This window comes from Chiloscyllium plagiosum, chromosome 5 (assembly GCF_004010195.1).
Source record: "Chiloscyllium plagiosum isolate BGI_BamShark_2017 chromosome 5, ASM401019v2, whole genome shotgun sequence".
In the NCBI taxonomy this organism is placed as follows: domain Eukaryota; kingdom Metazoa; phylum Chordata; class Chondrichthyes; order Orectolobiformes; family Hemiscylliidae; genus Chiloscyllium; species Chiloscyllium plagiosum.
The window spans coordinates 27423693-27446446 of record NC_057714.1 but is presented as its reverse complement, the minus strand read 5'-3'; positions in this window follow the sequence as shown (position 1 = coordinate 27446446).

The following is a 22754-nucleotide window of genomic DNA, read 5'->3' as shown; positions in this document are numbered from 1 at the left end:
AATTTGAAAGCTGAGTACAGGATTAAGGATAGGATTCTTGGTAGTGTGGAGGAACAGAGGGATCTTGGTGTGCAGGTACATAGATCCCTTAAAATGGCCACCCACGTGGACAGGGTCGTTAAGAAAGCATATGGTGTTTTGGCTTTCATTAACAGGGGTATTGAGTTTAAGAGTCGTGTGATCTTGTTGCAGCTCAATAAAACTTTGGTTAGACCGCATTTGGAATACTACAGTTCTGGTCGCCCTATTAGGAGAAAAATGTGGATGCTTTGGAGCGGGTTCAGAGGAGGTTTACCAGGATGCTGCCTGGACTGGAGGGCTTATCTTCTGAAGAGAGGTTGACTGAGTTCGGACTTTTTTCATTGGAGAAAAGGAAGAGAAGAGGGGACCTAATTGAGGTATACAAGGTAATGAGAGGCCTAACTAGAGTCGATAGCCAGAGACTATTTCCCAAGGTCGAAATGACTAACACGAGGGGTCATAGTTTTAAGCTGGTTGGAGAAAAGTATAGAGGGGATGTCAGAGGCGGGTTCTTTACACAGAGAGTTGTGAGAGCATGGAATGCATTGCCAGCAGCAGTTATGGAGGCAGGGTCATTGGAGACATTTAAGAGACTACTGGACATGCATATAGTCACAGAAATTTGAGGGTGCATACATGAGGATCAGTGGTCGGCACAACATCGTGGGCTGAAGGGCCTGTTCTGTGCTGTACTGTTCTATGTTCTATGTTCTAAATTCACAGACCCAATAAGTTTGCTCTATTTTCACTTATCATCTGGATATTAGGCAGAAATTAAAATGAAATGTGAAAATTTCTTTTGTTTGTTTACTTTTTTCCGACATCAAATTAATGTCCCCAATACAATTCAGGCTTTCAAAAGGCAGATGATGCCAGAATGTCAACAAAGAACAAAGTTTATAACTTGTTAAAAGATTTTGTTTAGCTGAATTGGACATCATGAGAAGATCAAATTTACCTGAAGGGGAACTTATGAGCCTCACTATTCTTAATTGCAACATGTATGTTTCCAATGTGTTACCTAGACCTCACAAAGGTGCTGTTTATGTGCAACTTGTTGAAAAGACCGTTTTTAATGTTGTGTAATCCTTGTTAAACAACAGGTCCTGAAGTGAGACCTGAAACCATAGAGCCAAATCTGGATGAAGTAGACATAAGCACTTCCTGGTATAGCAGGCTAATGGAAGAAGTCAATCAGCTGAGATAATTGTTTACTCCGTACTTTGTTACCAAGAATGTCTTTTCTTAAAGGTCAATATAACATCTCATTCAACAGCACTATGAAGCAGCAGCTGGAACTGCAGAGCGAATATTACCCATTGTGGGATAAGTAAAGTCACCATAGACTTGGCTGCACTCTCAGTAGAAAAAGATGAAGGGTGGTCACCATGTCTCAGGTGAAGGGAAAGATTGAGAAGGAGAGTCCTTCTTGTTGACCTTTGTTGGTGCAGGAATTGAGCCAGTGCTGTTGGAGTCACTTTGCATTGCATATCAACCATTCACCCAACTGAGCTAAACTGACCATTAATAAGCTGCCTTTAAAAGTACACAGCAGACTAAGCTACTATTCCCCCCTTAACATTTAGATGACATTTAACCACTAGGACAGCTGTTACACATATCAACGCACTTTGGGCAAGGTTTTATGTTATGCTAGTGTTCCTGCCCTTTCTCCAGTGGTTTGCTTTGTAGCCATATAATGTGCAGTGAAGCACTAATTGACTCAGGATGAGGCCTATGTCCCAAATGGTTGTAAATTCTGCCTGTTGTATGAAGAAGGCTCAGGATATATCTCGAACTAAGGTTTTCCTAACAATTTGAGACAGTAAACAGATTCCAGGATTTTCTGAGATGTTTCTGAGCTACTCCATAATGGATGATGTATAAATGTGTTTGTGCAATCCAGTAGTTCATGGGACAGTGTGTTCCTCACAGGTGGGACTGGGAGGGTCATAAAATTAAGTGAGATGGCTGTAAAGTTGGGTGGGAGATGGAGGATGGTGCCATGCAATACCCATTGTCTTCCCATCACTGCTGGATAGATGGCAGATAGCTGAACTCTCCTAAGGCTAATTGAGATCCCTCAGTGACCAATAGCCACATAAAAGGCCCATACCAACAGCTAAGGATAGTGGACATCTCATCACCTGGAGAGTCTGTCCAGCAGCTTCCATGGGGGCCAGGTAGTGATGTGATCTTCCCACCACAGCAACCTGTCATCAATAGAGGACTCTCCAAAAAGTGCCATCCTTTCTGGTAAACCCTGTGTTAGTGTATTAGTGGCTTGATATCCCAGTTTGTGCACCAGTGTGCTTTAAAGGGCGCTAATTTCAGAACAGGCATTAAAACACTCCTACACCACAGGTCAAGCTAAGGAAAAAGACTGTCTTTTACTCTGAATGCTGTCAGTCAGCCACTGCTAAAGGATTCAAAAGAGTTTCAATTGTTCTACAAGGCCAAGAAAACAACTGTTTAATTATCAACATTAACATTACTGGTAATATTCAGTACAACGTCTGGAGCACTCCACAATCTGCTCTTCAGAAATAATTCAGAATTGTGAAATGGGCTCTTTTATTTCCATCTAAGAATCCGGGTAGGTCTCAGATTAACATCTAAACCAAAACACAGCACTTCTGACAGTGCAGTAATCCATCAGTACTGACCCTCTGACAGTGCAGCACTGCCTCAGTACTGATGCTCTGACAGTGTGGCACTCCCTCAGTACTGACCCTCTGACACTGCGGCACCCCCTCAGTACTGATCCTCTGACAGTGCAGCACCCCTCAGTACTGCCCCTCTGACACTGCAGCATTCCCTCAGTATATAACTAGATGTTTTTGTGCTTAGGTTTCTACAGTGAGACTGTGACCCACCCCACCCACAACATTCTGATTCAGAGTCAAAAGGACTACTAACTCAGCTCTGGCTTCTGTCACTTGAAGATCACAAAATTAAATTATTATTAATAATGTTTCAATTACTTTGTTCATTTATTATTCATTTAGCAATATTACTATCATTACCTAACACTTTATATTTTCATTGAGATCAAATAGTTTGGAATGCAAAACCAATGAGCTCTTATCATAAAATAAGTTAGAAGATCCTTATAATTGCAGAGTTATGGGAAGATATGCAATGACATTTAACATCCAAGACTACTTACAATTTGCTTCTAATGTCACTTTCAATTCAATATTTCTTTTCAGTAATGCAAAGACCTCCATATGGTGTGTTCATATTCTTAACACATCATTAGAAGAATATGTGAACAAAGAAAAGAAAGCAATGCCAAAGAATGAGAAAGTGGGTAGTTCTTGCATATTTCCCAATAGCTGATCCAAACATGGTATAGCTGTGTCATTGGCTTCTCATAAGGTGAGTAAACTTTACTGAACAGCTGAGCATAGAGTAGCTTAAAAATCAGTGAAGGAAAAGTGGTATTGCTGAGGTAAGGCATGTTGGGTTTAGATCTGATATTATGGAGTTCTGCCCTCCATTTCAGTAACTAATTGATTACAGTCACAACTCTGTGAAGCAGCTGGATGGCAATAGTCACAAAATATGATTGGGTAGTGGCATGTATTTTGACATTATAGTGTGTTTTTGTTTTAGCCAAAAAGGCATTTGTACTGGCCATCCACAACTCTGGTGAGTGAGATGTCAGATGCCACTTTGGGTAGATTGTTAGCACTGTCACTGGGAGCACGCATTGGAAGTATGCAGAGTAGACAGATGATGACATCTGTCAGTTTCTAAGTGTAACTTGATGCTAGCAGGGGCATTTTGACCCAACATTCCAGCTAATGGATTCTCTTAACCTCACACAGCTGAACATATAGTCAGCAATAGCAGGATCCCATTCCAGTTTTATTCAAAGGGATTAGTAATTAATTTCAACTAAAATGTTTTATTTTGACTGGCTGTTGCTGAGTAAGTTAAAATGTTTGGAGGTTTATACAGTTCATGGAAGTTGACAAAGTCTTCAGGAAGTGGCATAACACATGATGAGGCAATGATTCCAGTTTCAAGCATTCTGTTCTTACCACTAGCTGCAGTCATGCTCGGTTCTGTCACCCTTGGCACACAGAATGACATGGAAAATGAGAAAATCAAATAAAACCAAAGAGAACAACATAAGGAGGAGGATTGGGAGATGTAAAATCAGCAATTTAAGGTCTTCAAGAATTATTTGTCTCTCCTCAGGCTATACCTGTAACAGAATGGAGTTTGCAATATCTCTCTTTCACTGAAGTTCCCACTAAAATCTGCTATGTGCTGCAGACAGACCTTCAGCTTCAGAGCTATAAACCTAATTACAGAATTATTCCTCTTTTGTTTAGCTTGTTATACACTAGCTAAAAAGTTTCTGATCCATTTTTAAGAACTTTACTCCCTCTGTATCTTTTGCAATACTTCTATCCCAGTCATTATAACTCCTTATTATGACTGCCCTTGTTTTACACTTCTTGGAAATTTGCCTATGTATTTGTTTTCTATCTCCCTCTAAGCATTTGGATTTCTATGTGTCAGTATCCATCAGTTCATTTTTCAGTTCAACCCATAAGGCCACATTTGATGATCATTGTACCATATTTTAATAGTTTTTAATAGTTCAACAGTGGGATGTTGCTGGATGATTGGAAACATATATCCTGGCTACAGAAAGTTCCAAATGAATCAGTAGTCACAGGAAAAGCACAAGTTAAGGTGAATTTTAAGAAGTCAGGAAAATTAAGTTTAACATTAATAAGCAATGGGTCAGTACTGAAATTTCTCTAAATTTCTTACAATCTTTTTAAATGTCACTATTGCTAACCGATTGATCATCCTGTTGTGCCTGTCTGGACGTTTGCAAGTGTGATTTCTGCTGAATCGTATATGTTTCTGCTCAGTTTAACAAAAGTATTATCATTGAGTGCAGAAATGTCCTCAAAGATGCCAACCTACTTTTCAGGGATTATTTAGACCAATGACATAATGCTTCAGTGCACAATTAATCTTGTTACTAAAGTACCAGCTCCTAGCCGAGGTAGTGACAGCACTAGCACTGACTCACTCTACCTTTTGAACAAACAGCTTTCTTCAAAATACCATTAACAAAGAGATTTTTGACAGCTGTGATTCATACTGATCTTGTGTTTATTGAATGAGCTTGTCATTGCAGCCACAGTACCTCTTTAAAATGAGTTACTTAGAACTGATAGGGCTATTGAAACCCAGAAATTTGAGTACCTGAAAATAATGTTCCCTGTAGAGCTCCTTTCATTGGTTTGGTAGGGTTCATGCTCTGAGCTCAAGTTAATATTAAACGTGAGCCATTTGATTTACCTACACAGCAGGGCATTGCTATTTGTTGCTCCCTATTGTATTCTGAAAGAATTTAAATTAATTTACAGAATTCATTGCAGTCATCATCTGAGTTATTTAATTAACTAGACCTTTATTTCACAGTTTGACCTGATTAAGAACTGTGGTGCAACATGCCAAGTAGTGGTCCCCTATATTAAGCTCAATTCAGTAGAAACAGAAGTTATTAACAACTGACAAATGTGTCATATAAACCAGTTTACAAGTCATAAAGGTGTAAAGTTGCACAATTATTTTGAAGACATTGGTAACTAAATCGCATTTTCAGGTTTACAAGGCATGAATGCTGACAAAAGATAACAATTATTCCTCACATCTGACAGTATATTTGCAACAAATTATTTTAAATTACCCATCATGAATTGTCAATCTAATACCAATTACTTTATTTCAAAAAGCACTGATCTAGTTGTATGTGCATAGCAGAAAAAGGATATACAAAGCATTTGGACGGCCTCAGATTTCAAAATTGCCAGCATAGTTTGCTATCTATATTCCTCAATTGATTTTTTCATTAAAGCCAGTCCATGAAACTCTTAAGATTATTGACGTTGTCAGCTCTGAACACATCAATGGGCAGTCCATTTCAAACTGTCAAAACAATATGTGAAATATACTCATATTTGTCAATTCACCTTATTTCTTTTCAATTTAATCCCAGTTACCCTGAGTGGCATTCTCAGGGTCTTTACAGACAGTTTTCCAATGTTCAACTTGCTGCATTCCTCCAAGATATTGAACCCTTCATTATGAAGCCTTCCATTATCTTTTCTCTACTCCCAGCTACGAAATGGCAGGCGAGCCTCGGTAGACAGAGGAAGAGATTCAATGATAGCCTCAAGCCCTCAGGGGTGAAGTGCGACGTTCCCACAGATACCTGGGAACTACTGGCTCAAGACTATCCAAAGTGGAGGAGGAGCATCCAACAGGCGTCGAGCACCTTGAGACTTGCTGTAGGGACAAAGCAAAAGCCAGGCGCAAACAGCGAGATGAGCGCACTCCATCCCACCACTCCTTCCTGTGACCACCTTCTGTCCCAAGTGTAACAGAGCATGTGGAAGCCACATGGATCTGTACAGCCACCCATGGACTCATCCTGAGAGTGGAAGAGCATCATCCTCATCTGTGAGGGACTACCAATAGTGATGATAACGATTGTCTTTTCCTGAACATAAACAAATTTAACAAATTCCGTAGTATTTCATTGTGGATCATTGTTGATGGATGTCAAACACTTGCTGCACTTTCCCTTGTGCCATGGCCTTCTCATAACACACAAAACATAATGCTATTCAGTACTCCAGATGGAGTCGGCTAAGTGTTGAGGATAGCAGTTGGCTGGAAGGATGCCGGGGGAGTTGAGTAGAGAGACAGTGTAAAAGGATATTGAGGGAATCACACACCCCAGGCACTAGTGTCATCCTAAGCTCTTCTGCCTCTTCTACTCTGTAGCATCCCTGCCACAATTATCCAGTGTGTGTAAGGGCTGTAAAAACTGTCATGGTTCTTCAGTATCAGATTAGAAATCATCTGCATAGGCCTGGTCTACTCTGAAAGAATCAATACATCTGTCTCTATATCCTATTTAAAATTATCTTTCTTACCATTAACCATGATCTGCACTATTAATCAAGTGGACTGAAACCCTAAAGTGGGCTTGTGTATCCCCAAGGAAAAGAATCATCCTGCTCCTCAGTTTCCCCGAAGCTTAGACACTTGCAGATTGGATGTAAGTTTGTTCGCTGAGCTGGAAGGTTCACTTTCAGACGTTTTGTCACCATACTAGGTGACATCATCAGTCAGCCTCCGGTGAAGTATTGGTGTTGGTGACCCACTTTCTATTTATGTTTTTAGATTTCCTTGGGTTTCCTAAACACATGAATAGAAAGCAGGTCACTAACACCAGTGCTTCACCAGAGGCTCACTGATGATGTTACCTAGTATGGTGATGAAGCATCTGAAAAAAAACCTTCCAGCTCAGCGAGCAAACTTACATCCAGAAGCTCAACTTGAGTTACAAATCTTCTCAAAGCTTACAGACTACTGTAGTCTATTTTCAACTATCTGTAATGCTGTTTCAGATCTGACAATATCTTGGTCTTGGCACTTATGACATTCTGGACTAAATTCTACTGGTGGAGCCTCATTATGGAACTGAAACCAGCCGTTTCTTCTTGTTTTGTTTCTGCTTGCAGGCATTCTGAGTGTTTTTGGTCATTTCAGTAATAACGGTGATCTCCAGCAATCTATTACTCGTGGGTTTTCAGCTTACCAGGTCTTTGCTGCAAGCTTTTCTCATGTTTGTCTGCACAACGTGTGGGTTTTCTGCTCTGCAGTATGCTGCAACTGCCACTGGACTGATGTTCAGTCTTTTCCACTTCTTCCACAGGCAGGTTGCTGGACTGGCCTCGTCTTTCAACCATTGCACTGTGCTAAAGCACTCTTTACCACAATGCTGACAACAATCTCATCCTTGTTTGGGTCTGCCGGGTATAAAATAATCAAGACTGCTCTCAGTGTAACATCTCTGTGGCCCAGCTGGTTTTTGTGTAAGAAGGCTGATGACTGACTTTCCAGTTGGTGGGTATCCTGTCCGGAATCCTGAATTAGGAATCATGTGAGGTTTCCTGATCCCTTTCACCTAAACTGGGGAGACCAGTCATAACACACATAAGCAGTCAAACATTGTAGACATGATAGGAACTGCAACAGACTATTCAGCAAATTCTTGCAGAACTGATTAACAGAATATTTCAGTTTCTCATAATTACTGAAGTTAAAATTTCAGCTCTCTTTTGAAGAGAGAAATTTGAAAATCAAGGTGGGGGGGAAGGCCAAACAACTAACTCAGGATAAATCCAAAATTGCGAAGATCATCTCTGAGATGACCTCACAAAGATGAATGAAAAGCTGGAGAAGAAAGAAATAAATCAGGATGAACGACACGTTTATATCACATTTTGATATAATGGACAATTTGGTTGATATAATGGAACAATTTACAAATAAAATAACTCAGGTTAAACATGAACAGTTATAGAAACATTGGTTTGAGCTCAAAATAATGTTGGAAAACAATGATAGACCTGCAAATGCACACCATACAAGGAGTTGCAAATCTCTCATACGACAATCTTCTGAGCAAAGGTAATTGTAGCTGAAATTAACTCTGAATTCTCTCCACTGAAGCTGCCAGATGTGCGGAGCTTTTCCAGCAATTTCTGCTTTTAATCCTTTGAGGAATATAGGTCAGCAATAATGTTCTATAGAATCAACTCAAACAGGATTTAGATGAAACTAAAAAGAAAACACTGAAGAAGTAAGTGGAAGAGGTCCATTTTTCAAAGATTACAGAAAGAAAAATAAAAACACACTGTAAAGGTTGTAGCTTTGGCTTGTATGTCATTTTTTGGGTCTTTTTTGAAGATGACTGCTTTGCATAAAAGTCTAATATGTCCACAAGTAATCAAGGGCTATATTTCATGGTTCTGACTAATGCAAGGTCAAGGCATTCTGGAAAGCCACATTCCAGGTCCAAGAGTATGTATAATATGGAAGATCTGCACTGTTAAGGAGGATTGATTATACTTACCCTGCATCAAGACTAATCCTGTATCTGGAATTAAAGAGCCATTGAGTGCTGTAAGGTTTTCATTTATATATTTCAGCGTGGCTTCTGATGTCAGTGGGTGCATGTTATTTTAAATTCCTAAGGAAATAATCTCAGCTGGTAATGAATAGTTACCAGTTAGGGGAAGGAAATGGCCTAGTAGTGTTATTGATGGACTGTTAATCCAGAGACCCAGATAATGTTCCAGAGACTGTGGTATGAATTTGAATATAATAAAAATGTGGGATTAAGAGTCTAATGATGACCAGGAAACCATTGTTGATTATCAGAAAAACCCATCTGGTTCACTAATGTCCGTTAGGCAAGGAAATGGCCATCCTTACCGGACTCCAGACCCACAATATGGTTGACACATAACTTCCCTCTGGGCAATTAGAGATGGGCAATAAATGCTGGTCTAGCTAGAGATGCCCTTATCCCATGAACAAATAAAGAAAAGTTCTGAAGACAGATAATTTGATGCTTTGAAAACTCTTTGGAAAATTTGACAACATTGATGCTTTCCACAAAATTGACAATATTAAATATGTATTCACCACTTTTTGTCTTATTGTTTACATTGTCAAATTTGGGTTTGTTGATCACTTCATGTATATGCCTCAGGGGGGATGTCAGATGGACTTCTTATGAGTTGAGGATATTCCTTGTGTATGGTCTGTTGGGTTTGTACACTGCTCCTTGTACCTGCTTATGCATTTATTTTACTGCACTGTCTCTGACAATGGCCTTTTCTGCCATTGCAAAATTAATTGAAAGATGGGTGCTTCCTTGGTGCAGGCAAAATGCTACACCTTCTACATGTCTTAATATGTTTCAATGCTCTGGAGATTATGTCAACCATTGAGTTTGTACTTTGGGTTTTTTTTTATCTGCAAGGATTGCTTTATACTTATGTCCATCGTTGAGTAAATCTGCAATGTTATGTTTCTACTTTGTCTAGCAAATGTTTCTGGAAAGATTCCATGGGAGTGGAATTCAACAAATCTGTTTGCTAGCTCTCTATTTGATAAAGATCAAATAATTGACCCTGCATCTGCTCACAAAGTCATCAATAGATTCTGTAGAGCTCTGTCTAAGTGACATGATTTCTAATTTATGAAGATAGAAGTTTTACCAAATTCTGAATTGGTCTTCTAAAATGATGTAATGCCTTTGGGGATATTTTTACCTCTTTAGTTGTTAATCCTGACATGTTAAGTCTAAATAGATCTTCATTCCCAATTGTTAAGCTGATCTGAATGGCTTGCTTTTATGAATCAGATGCACTCAAATCTAGAAATGATAGCTCTATAGATTGAACATCTTAAATTATGTTAGGAAGGCTGTGATTTTCCAATTTAAACCACGACACTTTGTGGGCATTCTGACAATGCGCCTTCGATCTTGCAGACAGATTTGATCAATCATCTTTCTCTTGACAGGGAATTGTCGGTTATGTTTTCAACATTCTCAGATGCTGTACAGACAAAGACAACAAGAGTTGCTTCATGCTCTTCAGTACGATACAAGACTATTAGCCATATATTTTCCCCTGTAGATTAACTTGCTTGCTGACTGTTAAAGTATGATAGGCCTCATCAGCACAATATTTTCCACTGCTATTCACCATGTCATGTTAATTATGATGATCTAATAATCAATTGCTTAATCATAATCATAACCATAATCAGCAGGGATTAATTAACCCTGTGGGTTGTTTATTTAAATCAGGAAAACACGTTAGGTTATGAAGCAGACATTACCAATTACCATTACCAAGCAACCAATTGATTTCTGAGTTTAGTTTGTAAGCACATAGCAGACAAACTGTCAGGGAGAGTTACAACGAGGTATACACACAACATATGGAGTCCTTCAAGGTGAACTGTCTGAAAGGCAACATACATGTGCAACAACTTTCACTGATGTTTCGATCTAAATGAATTTAGAAAGTTGTGGAAAGCAAGGAATTTTTTCAGTCAGAAACAAAAAATATGGGCTAATTCTTATGATTTTTATGGCCAAGTGTCAATTTCATTGAGTTTCATGGAGGGTTTCCCTCTGTGAAGCCCAGCAAGTATTCTCGAGCTATCATCCCGAATGTGCCTCATTAAATATCTCCCCCAATTCTCTTGGACCCCTAACATCTCATGCTAGCCTGATGCTCCCACTTGCTGTAGCTGGAAGAAGCTGCCACTGCTGGGATAGACTGCCATGCCACCTGTTTGCTGACCTTCGGAGTACTGTTGGAGACGAGCTACCTTCTCAGTTCCAGGCAGGAGAGGACCTCCTGGTATTAGTCATTCCTGACTTCAAATGAATGCACAAGCAAATACAGAAGCAGAAGGAGAAAATGGCCAGCGTTGTACTACAGCTTCAGGAATGTGATATTGTCATGGGGATCCCGTTGCTTCAGGCATGAGAACGCCTGGCTGCCTCCTTGGAGGGCCAAGTCCAGCAGTCTCAGAGTCTGCTGAATGTGAGAACTGATCTGTCCTCCATTGCCGTAACCATTGACCTCATCACAAATGGCAAGTCAACAGTAGGGAGAGCATGGGATGACCTTGATTTCACTTTAAGTGTTCTTTCCTCAGAAGGCAAGTAAGCACCCAGACAGAAGTGGAAGCAAATCCCGGCCACTCAGTGGTCTTCTCCCAGGATATTCCAGAAGTGTCTCCAACCTGCCTGCTGCCCTCAGAACTGAGGGAATCCAAACTGAGAAGGGTGCACCTGCCTTTGCAAAGTCACACTTCAAATGTCTGAACCTTCTGTACATAAACATTCACCCCCAAGGGATGGCTGACCAAAGCTCCAAGGCCAATGGGCTCCAGTTTATGATGGCTTCCCCCAGCGCACTGAAATGTAATGGAAGGATGAGAAAGAAGAGGACTCTTTGCAGACATATTGGGGGCATGGGTGACTCTTGATTACAAATAAGTTCTCACATTTGTAAATACATGTTCACATCTGACTGTCATCTGTGGGTGCAAGTGACTATGCAGCCAAATGTGCAAAATTCAATGTACTGAAGCCACCCATCCTGATGACTAGATGATGTTCCATGGTCCATGGTGAGGTGAGCAGGCAGTGGGGGACTCAGGGGCCTGAAGCAGGAGAACAGACATGGCTGTTTCATCACATGCATCGATGCAGCCATTAGCCATCTTGCAATGTTCAGGAGAGTCTGGAACAAGAAGTTGGACTGCAGACAGGCAGCGAACATCCATGGGTAAAAGTGAAGACTGCAGATGCTGGAGATCAGAGTCAAAAAGTGTGGCGCTGATAAAGCACAGCCAGCCAGGCAGCATCCAAGGGCTCTCCTGCTCCTCAGATGTTGCCTGACCAGCTATGCTTTTCCAGCACCACACCTTCTGACTAAAGTCTATGGATCATAAAGAATGCCCAACTTGCAAGTGTGTTTCTCTTTCTCTTTTTCTGTATGGCTAGGACCACTGGTGTTTGAAACCCTCTCCCCCACTAATAGTTATAACTTGCAGGGCCCTCATTCACAGATAACAGTGATGGCAACATTTTCACTTCCATTGTGCACTAATGATTCACAGGATGAGGGACGGCAACAGCAGCCTCTCCTCATCCCAAGAGGTCCAGGCTCTGCATTCCTGTGTAGGTCAACCTCCCAAACATCAACATTGCCCTCCTGGTAGCCACCCTTCATCTGAGTCTTCAACTGCCCTCTACATCCCAGTGTAGTACCTCCACTCCTCACTATCATGTTCCCCAGTCTCTCTCCCATAGCACCAGCCCCCTGATAACACCCTCCAACCTTGATATTTAGTATATGAGGGTTCACTAGCCAGTAAGAATTTCTTCAGATATATAGAAGGCAAACAGAGAGGCAAAAGTGGACATTGGGCCACAGGAAAGTGACGCTGAAGTGATAGTAGTGGGGAACAAGGAAATAACTGAGGAACTGAATAATTACTTTCCCTCAGTCTTCATGGTGTACAACATGAGTTAAATCCCAAAACTTCAAGGGAGTGAGGGAGCAGAGCTGAGTATGGTGGCCATCGCCCAGGAGAAGATGCTTGGAAAACTGAATGGCCTGAAGTTGGATAAATCATCTGGAGCAGATAGACTACACCCCAGAGTTCTAAGGCAGATAGCTGAGGATATAGCGGAGGCATTAGTGGTGATCTTTCAGATATCACTAGAATCAGGGAGGGTCCCAAAGGACTGGAAAATTGCTAATGTGACACTCCTATTTAAAAGTAGAGTATGGCAAAAGACAGAAAATTATAGACTGATTAGCCTAACCTCAGTTATGGGTAAGATCCTGGAATCCATTGTGAAGGATGAGATTTCTGAATACTTGGAAGTGTATGATAAAATAGGGCATAGTCAGCATGGTTTCATCAAGGGGAGGTCATGCCTAACAAATCTGTTAGAATTCTTTGAGGAAATGATGAGAGCCAATGAATGTTATCTACCTGGACTTCAAGAAGGCCTTTGACAAAGTGCTGCACAGGAGTCTACAGAGTAAGATAAGGGCCCATGGTGTTAGAGGCAAGGTGCTAGCATGGATAGAAGCTTGGATGTCTGGCAGAAAGCAGAGAGTGGAGATAATATGATCCTTCTCAGGATGGCAGCTGGTGACAAGAGGTTTTCCACAAGGCTCAGTGTTGGGGCCATAACTTTTCCTTTTATACATTAATGATGAAGGAACTGAGGGCATTCTGGCTCAGTTTGCAGATGCTACAAAGATAAGTAGACAAACAGGTAGTATTGAGGAGGCAGGGAGGCTGCAGAAGGAGTTGGACAGGTTCGGAGAGTGGGCAAAGAAGTGGCAGATGGACAACAACATGGGAAAGTGTGAGGTCATGCACTTTGATAGGAAGAATAGAGGCATGGACTAATTTCTAAACAGGAGAAAATTCAGAAATCTGAAGTGCAATGAGAATTGGGAGTTCTTGTCCAGGATTCTGTCAAGGTAAACTTGCAGGTTGAGTCAGTAGTTAGGAAGGCCAATGCAATGATGACATTTATTTTGAGAGGACTTGAATATAAAAGCAGGGATATACTTCTGAGGCTCTATAAAGCTCTGGTCAGATCACAACTGGAGTTTGCGCAGTTTTAGGCCTCATATCTCAGGAACAATGTACTGACCTTGGAGTGTGTTCAGAAGAGGTTCATGGCAATGGTCCCAGGAATGAAAAACACAACATACGAGGAACATTTGAGGACTCTGGGTCTGTTATCGATGGAGTTTAGAAGGATAAGGGGGAATCTAACTGAAACATGCAGAATACTGAATAGCCTGAATAGAGTAGATGTTGGAAAGATGTTTCCATTGGTAGGAGAGACTAGGACCCTAGGGCATAGACTTAAAGCAAACGGAATACCTTTTAGAACAGAGATAAGGAGAAACTTCTTCAAGTCAGACTGTGGTGAATCTATGGAATTCGTTGCCACAGAAGGCTGTGGAGGCCAAATCATTGAGTATATTTAAGGCAGAGATAGACAGGTTCTTGAGTATCAAAGGGATCAAGGATCATGGTGAGAAAGCAGCAGAATGGGGTTGAGAAGCGTATCAACCATGTTTGAATAGCGGAGCAGACTCAATGGGCTGAATGGCCTAATTTCTTCTCATATGTGGTGTTATATAGAAGCCATGGACTAACCATGATCCACCCCCTCGAGCAATGTATGTGTACGATCCTGAATGATGAGTGATCAGACCCTGACTGATATTTGTATAGCTGTGTTCTTGTGATTCCCTGGACTGGCTGCACTGGACTCTTCGGGCTGACCATGAACACTTGTTGGATTGAAGAGGTCTAGACTCCTGAATATTACTTCTCAGACCCGACGCCTTACCAAAAGATCCATTTGTATATCAATACTCCTGAGGTTCTGGCCATTTACTGTATACATTCCTCTTGCATTTGACCTCTCAAATTGCATCATCTTAGAGTTGTCAGAATTAAACTCCATCTTTCATTTCTCCGTCTAACTTTCCAAATATTCTATATCCTACTGAATCCTTTCATAAACTTCCTCATTACCCATAACTCCAGCAATTGTTGTGTCATCAGCCTCACTAATCAGACCACCTACATGTTCATCCCGAATCATGTTACAAACAACAGAGGTCCCTGACTGATCATTGTGAAACACCACTGGAATCAAAGGAAATCAAGGCAGAGATGTTGTGAGCTACCAAGGGTAAGTGTAAATTGAGTAAGTGCTCAGAAAGCAAGTGAGCAGAGATGCTCCCTGATCCAATCCATAAGCTGGGTACCTGCCACTGTCCACAAAGTGTCCTTGTAGAAACATTTCAATGATAGTTGCTGACACACTCCAAAGTGCATCAGAATGCCATGATGGCATTAAAAAGCTGGAATATATGAGGTGCTAGCACCTTGGTCATGGGGTACTTGCATCGCTGCCCATGGAGTGTACCTTGAGGTATTAGTGACAGGTGTCCATGATGTCAGGCTGGAAGAGCAAGCAATGAGTTAGAGTCACCAGGTACCTGTCAATAATTCCATGTCAAGAATTCTCAGCGTCTAATTTCCTTGTGGATGGATGGTAAGATAGTTTTTATATTAATAAGGCAAGATATGCTATTACTTAGACCGAAAACAAGCAATAAATGTAGCCGCTGCCTGGTGGGAATCTAGTCTTGCTGCCCAGAACTTACTTGCAAAATGCAACAACGTCGAGAAAGGCCTACTGGACTTCTCATGCGATGCTCTCAGATTTCTCACCATAGCCCACATCATTGAGGTGCCTACAAGATTCCACCCTATAATTTAGAAAAGCACATATATGTTCTATTTTACAAACCAATCGAGAACTCTGTGGTCTCATGTAACAAACCATCAATCTTCTCCTCTTTGAAACAATACAAAGAGTACCTACATTTAATTAAATATTTAATGCAATAGTTCACAGAATAGGTGCCATGCTCACAATACTCAGTGTAGGAGTTTTTTTTATTAAATGGACTTCATTAACATTAAAATGAATTTTAATAGTCTTAAAATGCTGAAATACAAGTTATCTTGATAAGGGAATTGACAGCAAGCGGGGAGGTTTGGTTTTGTGAATTCCAATCAATAAGCTTCTAATTGAGTCAATAATGAAAACAGTCCCATTTCACCAATTAGCACCTTGATTATCCACAGAAACTGTGACCTGGTTAATATTTAACAACGTATTTCATGAGAATTTTAGCTTGGTGCTATGTGCATTGAAGCACCACTTTAATGTAAACTTTACAATCGAGAAAAAATATTGAGTAGGAAAGCTGGTGACACCGGAATCAATCTTAATGGAAAAGCAAGAGCGAACCTTGCCACTTTCAGACCATGAGACTCACTGGATATAAAAGTGTTAATTGAAGTAGCCTAGCTCTCCAGTGGATGCTACACTTTCCAGACTCTCTTGCTGCTTTGAACACAGAACATGAAAGAAAGGTATTTATTAGAGGCTGCAGTTCATGCAACTCTGTTCAGTTTGCTCTTGGTCTGAAGATATCATTAGCCTCACACTTCACTAAATAACCGACTTTAGAGCTGTCTCATTGAACAATTCCAGCACACTTGTCCAATTTCAACTGCAAGAGGTCATAAAAGTTGTGTTCCAGCAGCAGGCTGACTTCAATGGTAACCTTCAAAGGCTTTTTTTTTCTTCAGGGATGATAACTTGGATTTGGAGATATCAAAGCTATGCAGCTTTTTTTACATCAAGACTTTACATTCTGTCTTAATTTTAACTGTTTCTTTTCCTTGAATATACTTGGCCCAAATCCCCCATATAGTTTGTTGTGACAACATTCCTTGGACTTTAATATGCACTAATGACTAAACACCAGTTTTTTTGTGAGGACTAATGGTGACAGAAATATTTTTATAAGATCCTTTAAGGTCGGTCAGACAGTAAAAGTGCCAAAAAAAGTTTCAGATTATTTTTTCAGAGAAAAAGCCAGCAGTTTGCTACTTCATGTGTATTACAAAAATCTGAATATGACAATCCCATTTAACCAGCTAGCCCCTTGATATTCCACAGGTTCTGTGTCCTGATTTATTTGTTATTTTTTGAGGAATGATTAAGCTTAATGCCCAAAATTAGTCAAATTGAGAATTGTTCCAAATGTTTCTCTCCACTCAACTTGCACATTCCTTATATAGACACTATTAATATCATGGAGAAAGTGAGGACTGCAGATGCTGGAGATCAGAGTCGAAGAGTGTGGTGCTGGAAAAGCCCAGCAGCTCAGGCAGCATCCAAGAAGCAGGAGAATTGACATTTCGGGCAAAAGCCCTTCATCAGCCCTTCCAGCACCACGCTCTTTGACTATTAATATCATGTATGATTATCCTAATTATGATTTTTTAAAAACATGTTGACTTTCCTGGACCCAATCTGCACTGAATCAGAGCAGCATTCCTGAAGTGTACTACTCCAGTCCAGGTCTAGGAGTACAAACATTTACATGATGTGTGGACATCACTGGTTGAGTCTAGCAGTGGCAGAGGAGGGGAATTGTGCATGTAGCATAGAGTTACCAATGCTGAATGGTGGCGTTCATGGAGTTTTGTTCACGTGGCATTTCAATCACCTTATTCTGGGCCACATCATGTCTATGAACGTTTGTTTACATGTGACCTGATTGCATGATGTTAACCACTGTTATTTCATTTACCTTGCGGTTCCCCCCAATAGTTTTGCTTTTGCCTTGTGGTTTCATGCCAGTAGTTGTCATACAAGATGGTCTGAATACCTGGTCGGCACTCCAGGATGATGAGGAGAAACTGAAGGGAGACTAGAGGATTGGATTCATAGAGGAAAATAGAAATGGAATGAAATTTATCAACCAATAACCAACAGTGACTCACTGAAATTACACCAGATTAACTACATACATAACAAATAAGGTCGAAACTTACTCTTTGTTGGCTAAATGTCATTTTTGTTGAGTTTGAGACGAGGACCGCCCTGTGGAGGAACTAAAACTTGTTCCATGTCCATGACCATGCCTAAGCTCCTGGACTGATATTGGAGACTGCCCTTGACTTGCTGTGCTGGGATCCTTGACTGACAGTGCCTCCCTGGACTTGCGTGGACCTCGACTTCAAGATAAAGCTGTTTGCTTGTAGGACATACAGAGTGTTTGTTGGATACGTGGCTGGTGATATAAAAAAATCACCATCCACATCCTTGTCTAACACAATAAGCTGCTCAGTTTAGTAGCCTCAATAAGAAACAAGGAAATGTCAGCCTTCTTTGGCTGAGGGGTAAAGCAATAAAAGGCAAGGCAGTGAGCATTCAGGTAGGTGTAAACTCACAGAGTGCTCAGACAGACAGCAAACAGCCTTATCCAACTGGGTGCCTGTCCCTGTGTACAACACGTCCTCTCAGCAGTGTTGCTATGATACTTATCAGTGCACTCTAAAGTGTAGCATGGCAGTGCAGAAATGTCCTTCAAGTAATTGGAGATTTGCTGGCATCTGTGGATGTGGGTTATGTACAGCTGCTGACCATGGTGTGTGCCCTGAGACATTGGTACTGGGTGTCTAAGATGGTGATGTGGAGGATCAAACCACAAACTAAGATTGCCAGGTACTTACTCTAAATTTCAAGTCGAGATTTGTCAGCATCTAGTTTCTATCTGGTGGATGGTAGAATAGGAAGTGTAGAAGGTGGGATTTGGTGTTAATGAGGATGGTAACCAATAATAATCCCCGGTAGTAGACATTCAGCACTCCCTAGCAAGAATCTCAACTCAAAGCCTGAGACTCTGCTGCAAAACAGCTTGTTGTTTCTGACATCGAGAAAGATCTCACTTGATAATTCTGTCAAGTGGTTGATTCATTTCTGTCACATGTACCGTGGTACAGTGAAAAGTGTTGTCTTACGTGCTTTACAGGGAGATCATACTATACTAATGCATCAGGGTAACAGAACAGAGTGCAGGATAAAGTGTTGCCGCTGTTGAGAATGTGCAGAGAGAGATCAACAGTGACCTTTGTGAGATTCATTCAAAAGCCTGATAATAGCGAGGAAGAAGCTGTTCTTGAATTTGTTCATATAAGTATTTAAACTTTTATATCTTCTGCCCAATGGAATAGGGTGGAAGAGAGTATAACAGGGTGGGAGGGGTCTTTGATTATGTTGATTGCTTTCCCAATGCAGTGGGAAGTATAGAGGGAGTCAATGGATGGAAGGCTGGTTTGTGTGATGGACTGGGTTGTTTTCACAACACTCTAGTTTCTTGTGGTCTTGGGAAGAGCAGTTGTCATAGCACACTGTGCTACACCCAGATAGGAAGCTTTCTATGACGCATCTATAAAAAATGCTCAGAGTTTTTATGGACATGCCGAATTTCCTTAGCCTCCTGAGGAAGTAGAGACATTGATGTGCTTTCTTGACCGTAGTGTCAGTGTGGTGGATCAGAACAGATTGTTGAGGATTGTCACTCTCAGGTGTTTGACACTCAGCCATCTCCCCTCAGCACCATTGATGCTGCCCGGGTGTCCCCTCCACTCTGCTTCCTGATGGCCAACTCCTTCGTTTTCCTGATGTTGATGGAGAAAGTGTTGTCTTTCTACCATGCTGTTAGGCACTCTGTCTTCTTCCTGTATTCCATCTCATCATTGTTTCAGATCCAACCTACAATGTTGGTGTCATCAGCAAACTTGTAAATGGAGCCGATGCAGAATTTGGCCACACAGTCATGTGTATAAGGAGTACAGAACGATTCTCCCAGATATCCCACCGCAGCCCATGTCATTCAGAAGTTTATCAGATACCACCCACATTAATTCATCGGTAAGCTATGTGTAGCTGGTGTAACAGGTATAGTTACTTCACATCCAAAATGTGACCAGAAGTAACCCTGTCACTCATCATTATTCACTGATGCGACAAAATCTCCAGTCACTGGCATTTTTAACAGATACAATCTCTCACTCAATCTCCGTGGATTCTAACTTGAACTCAGATATGTATGAACCTGTATTGGGAATCTCTGACAGAGCTGCTCCATGATTGTACTTCACAAGCTGAACCTTCGTTCTACTTTGGGACTGAAAAATGTGTTGCTGGAAAAGCGCAGCAGGTCAGGCAGCATCCAAGAGGTAGGAGAATCGATGTTTCGGGCATAAGCCTTTCTTCAGGATCATTCCTGAAGAAGGGCTTATGCCCGAAACGTCGATGATTCCTGAAGAAGGGCTTATGCCTGAAACGTTAATTCTCCCACTCCTTGGATGCTGTCTGACCTGCTGCGCTTTTCCAGCAACACATTTTTCAAATCTGATCTCCAGCATCTGCAGTCCTCACTTTCTCCTTCTGCTTTGGGACCCCAACATTAAGTGCGATACTGAATTCTGACTTTGTGTCACATTGTGCTTAATGCCCAACCTAATTTTGAAACATAAACCAACGGTCAGGGTGTATCATTACAGCCCAGTTAAGGATAGTGATCAGTCTCTTCAGCCTGAAGAACTAATAGGTCAACAGCACTTCCAGATCAGCAGTCTCATCAGAGACCACTTGTTAATCACTGCTAACCAACATAACAAGCTGCCTGACTTCACATCCACACTGAGGCACAAGGCTATGCAGTTTTCAATGCTGAGGCAAAGTGATAAATGGCAGGACAAGGCAGAGATGCTGTGAGCATGTAAATGAGCACAAAGTGAATGAGCATAATGAGAGCCAGTGAGTAGCCTGATCCAGCCGATGCAGGAAGGAAATGAGAGAGAGGGTGTCTTAAGATGGATGCACCCTCTGAAGAGAGTGCACAGAACGTTTAACATTAAAATAGCCACAGTTGCTTGGTTGTCATTGTGAAGGGGAGTTTCTTCCACTAATGGCCAGTGGCCACAGACATGGGTTGACACTTATAACAGTATCAAGATTAGAGTGGTGTTGGAAAAGCACAGCAGGTTAGGCAGCATCCGAGGAGCAGGAAAATTCATTATAGTATGCAGATTGATTTTGGAGCACTGCCCCCTCCACAACCTAGACTCCCCGGGAGGCCGTCTCCATCATGTCAGTTTATTGATAGTTACAACCTGTTCCATATGTTCAACCACACATCCAGAACAAGAGGGGCTGAAAGATGAATCTTCTGGTCCAGGAGTAGGGACACTAAGACTGCACCGCAACAGCCCCGTTAGCTTAACTATGTTGGTTTTCAGAGGTTCCTTAGTAGGTCTACATGTAAATCAAAAATGACCTGGAGACAGTGTCTTGTGTTGCAGTGGCTGTGTTACCTACCTCTGGATCAGGATGTCCATATTCAACATCCACCTCAGTGGAGATGGCACCTCAGTGGAGATGGCATTGGAGATGTGAAATAACAAACTAGGCTACTGATTTAAAAGGAAGGCCTCATGGCAGGACCGTGCTGGTTGGTGGTACCCACAGTACGTCCCCAGGTTTAATTCACTCATACCGATCCTATTCATGTGTTGAGGTTGGTGCTCATAGTTCTGTAGGAAATATTAGTCCACAGTCCTACCACATACCTCATTCTCCCGCTCTCTATTCCTACTCTGGTCCCTTTTCTAATCTTAATCATTCACTCTTTCTTTCCAGAGCCCCAATTTCCCAACCCATGTTCCTCAGGTTTTCTCTGTCTTCTGAACATTAATCTCGCAGCCCCTAATTGTCTGCTCACCCAATCCTCTCTCATCAACCTGCAATCCATAGTCCCAGGGATTCCCAATTGTTTTCGCTCCCAAACTTACACATTGTGTGCAAAGTATAAATTTGGTTGGTTTTGCATTATATCACTTTATTTCACTCTCTGTGTAACCCTGAATGTAACTGTGTTGGCATAATGCCTCATCTCGTCCACACAGGATACACTGATGTCTGGCGAAAAGCGTGACACTGGAAAAGCACAGAGAAGGTCAGGCAGCATCCAAGGAGCAGGAGAGTCGACATTTCGGGCATTCATTCCTGATGAAGGGCTTATGGCCGAAACGTCGACTCTCCTGCTCCTCGGATTCTACCTGACCTGTTGTGCTTTTCCACAAGGAGCAGGAGAGTCGACATTTCGGGCTTGAAGGGCTTATGGCCGAAACGTCGACTCTCCTGCTCCTCGGATTCTACCTGACCTGTTGTGCTTTTCCAGCGCCACACTTTTCGACTCTGATCTCCAGCGTCTGCAGTCCTCACTTTCACCCATGTACTGAAGTCTGTGTTGAGAGCCTGTTGCAGCATGAGGGAGCAAGATAAGCAAGGTACATATATCAGGCAATGGTTCCTGCTGACACCATTGCTCTTATTAGTCAAACATCCCGACTGTTTCCCTGGTGTGGTGATCAATGTTGTCTGTGGAAAGAGCCACACAGCAAACAATGAACTAATGTCTTGGGATGGCTTGTGGTTATGGATTTTGCAGACCTCTGTCCTTTATAGTACGTGAGCTGTGTGTAGTATTCTTGTTCCACTAAAGGACCTGAACTCAATGCGTTTTGCAGACTTTGCCTCACAAATGGAAACACTTGCTCCTTGTCCTCCAAGTTTTCTTTTCCACAGTGCATGGTTTTGATTTCCAACACAATGAATACTCCTAGGCACTGATTCCTAGCATCAACCTCTTTGTGTCAGTGAGGCTCCAAACATCCAGATTCCCTCCCAACAGGTATTCCCATGAGCCCTGTGCCGTAATAACTGTGCCAATGCCATTCACAGCATTGACTCCCAGATCCAGAGGTTACCGCTACTTACCAACCTCAGAATAATGTACAGAAGAAAAGAAAACTAACAAGAA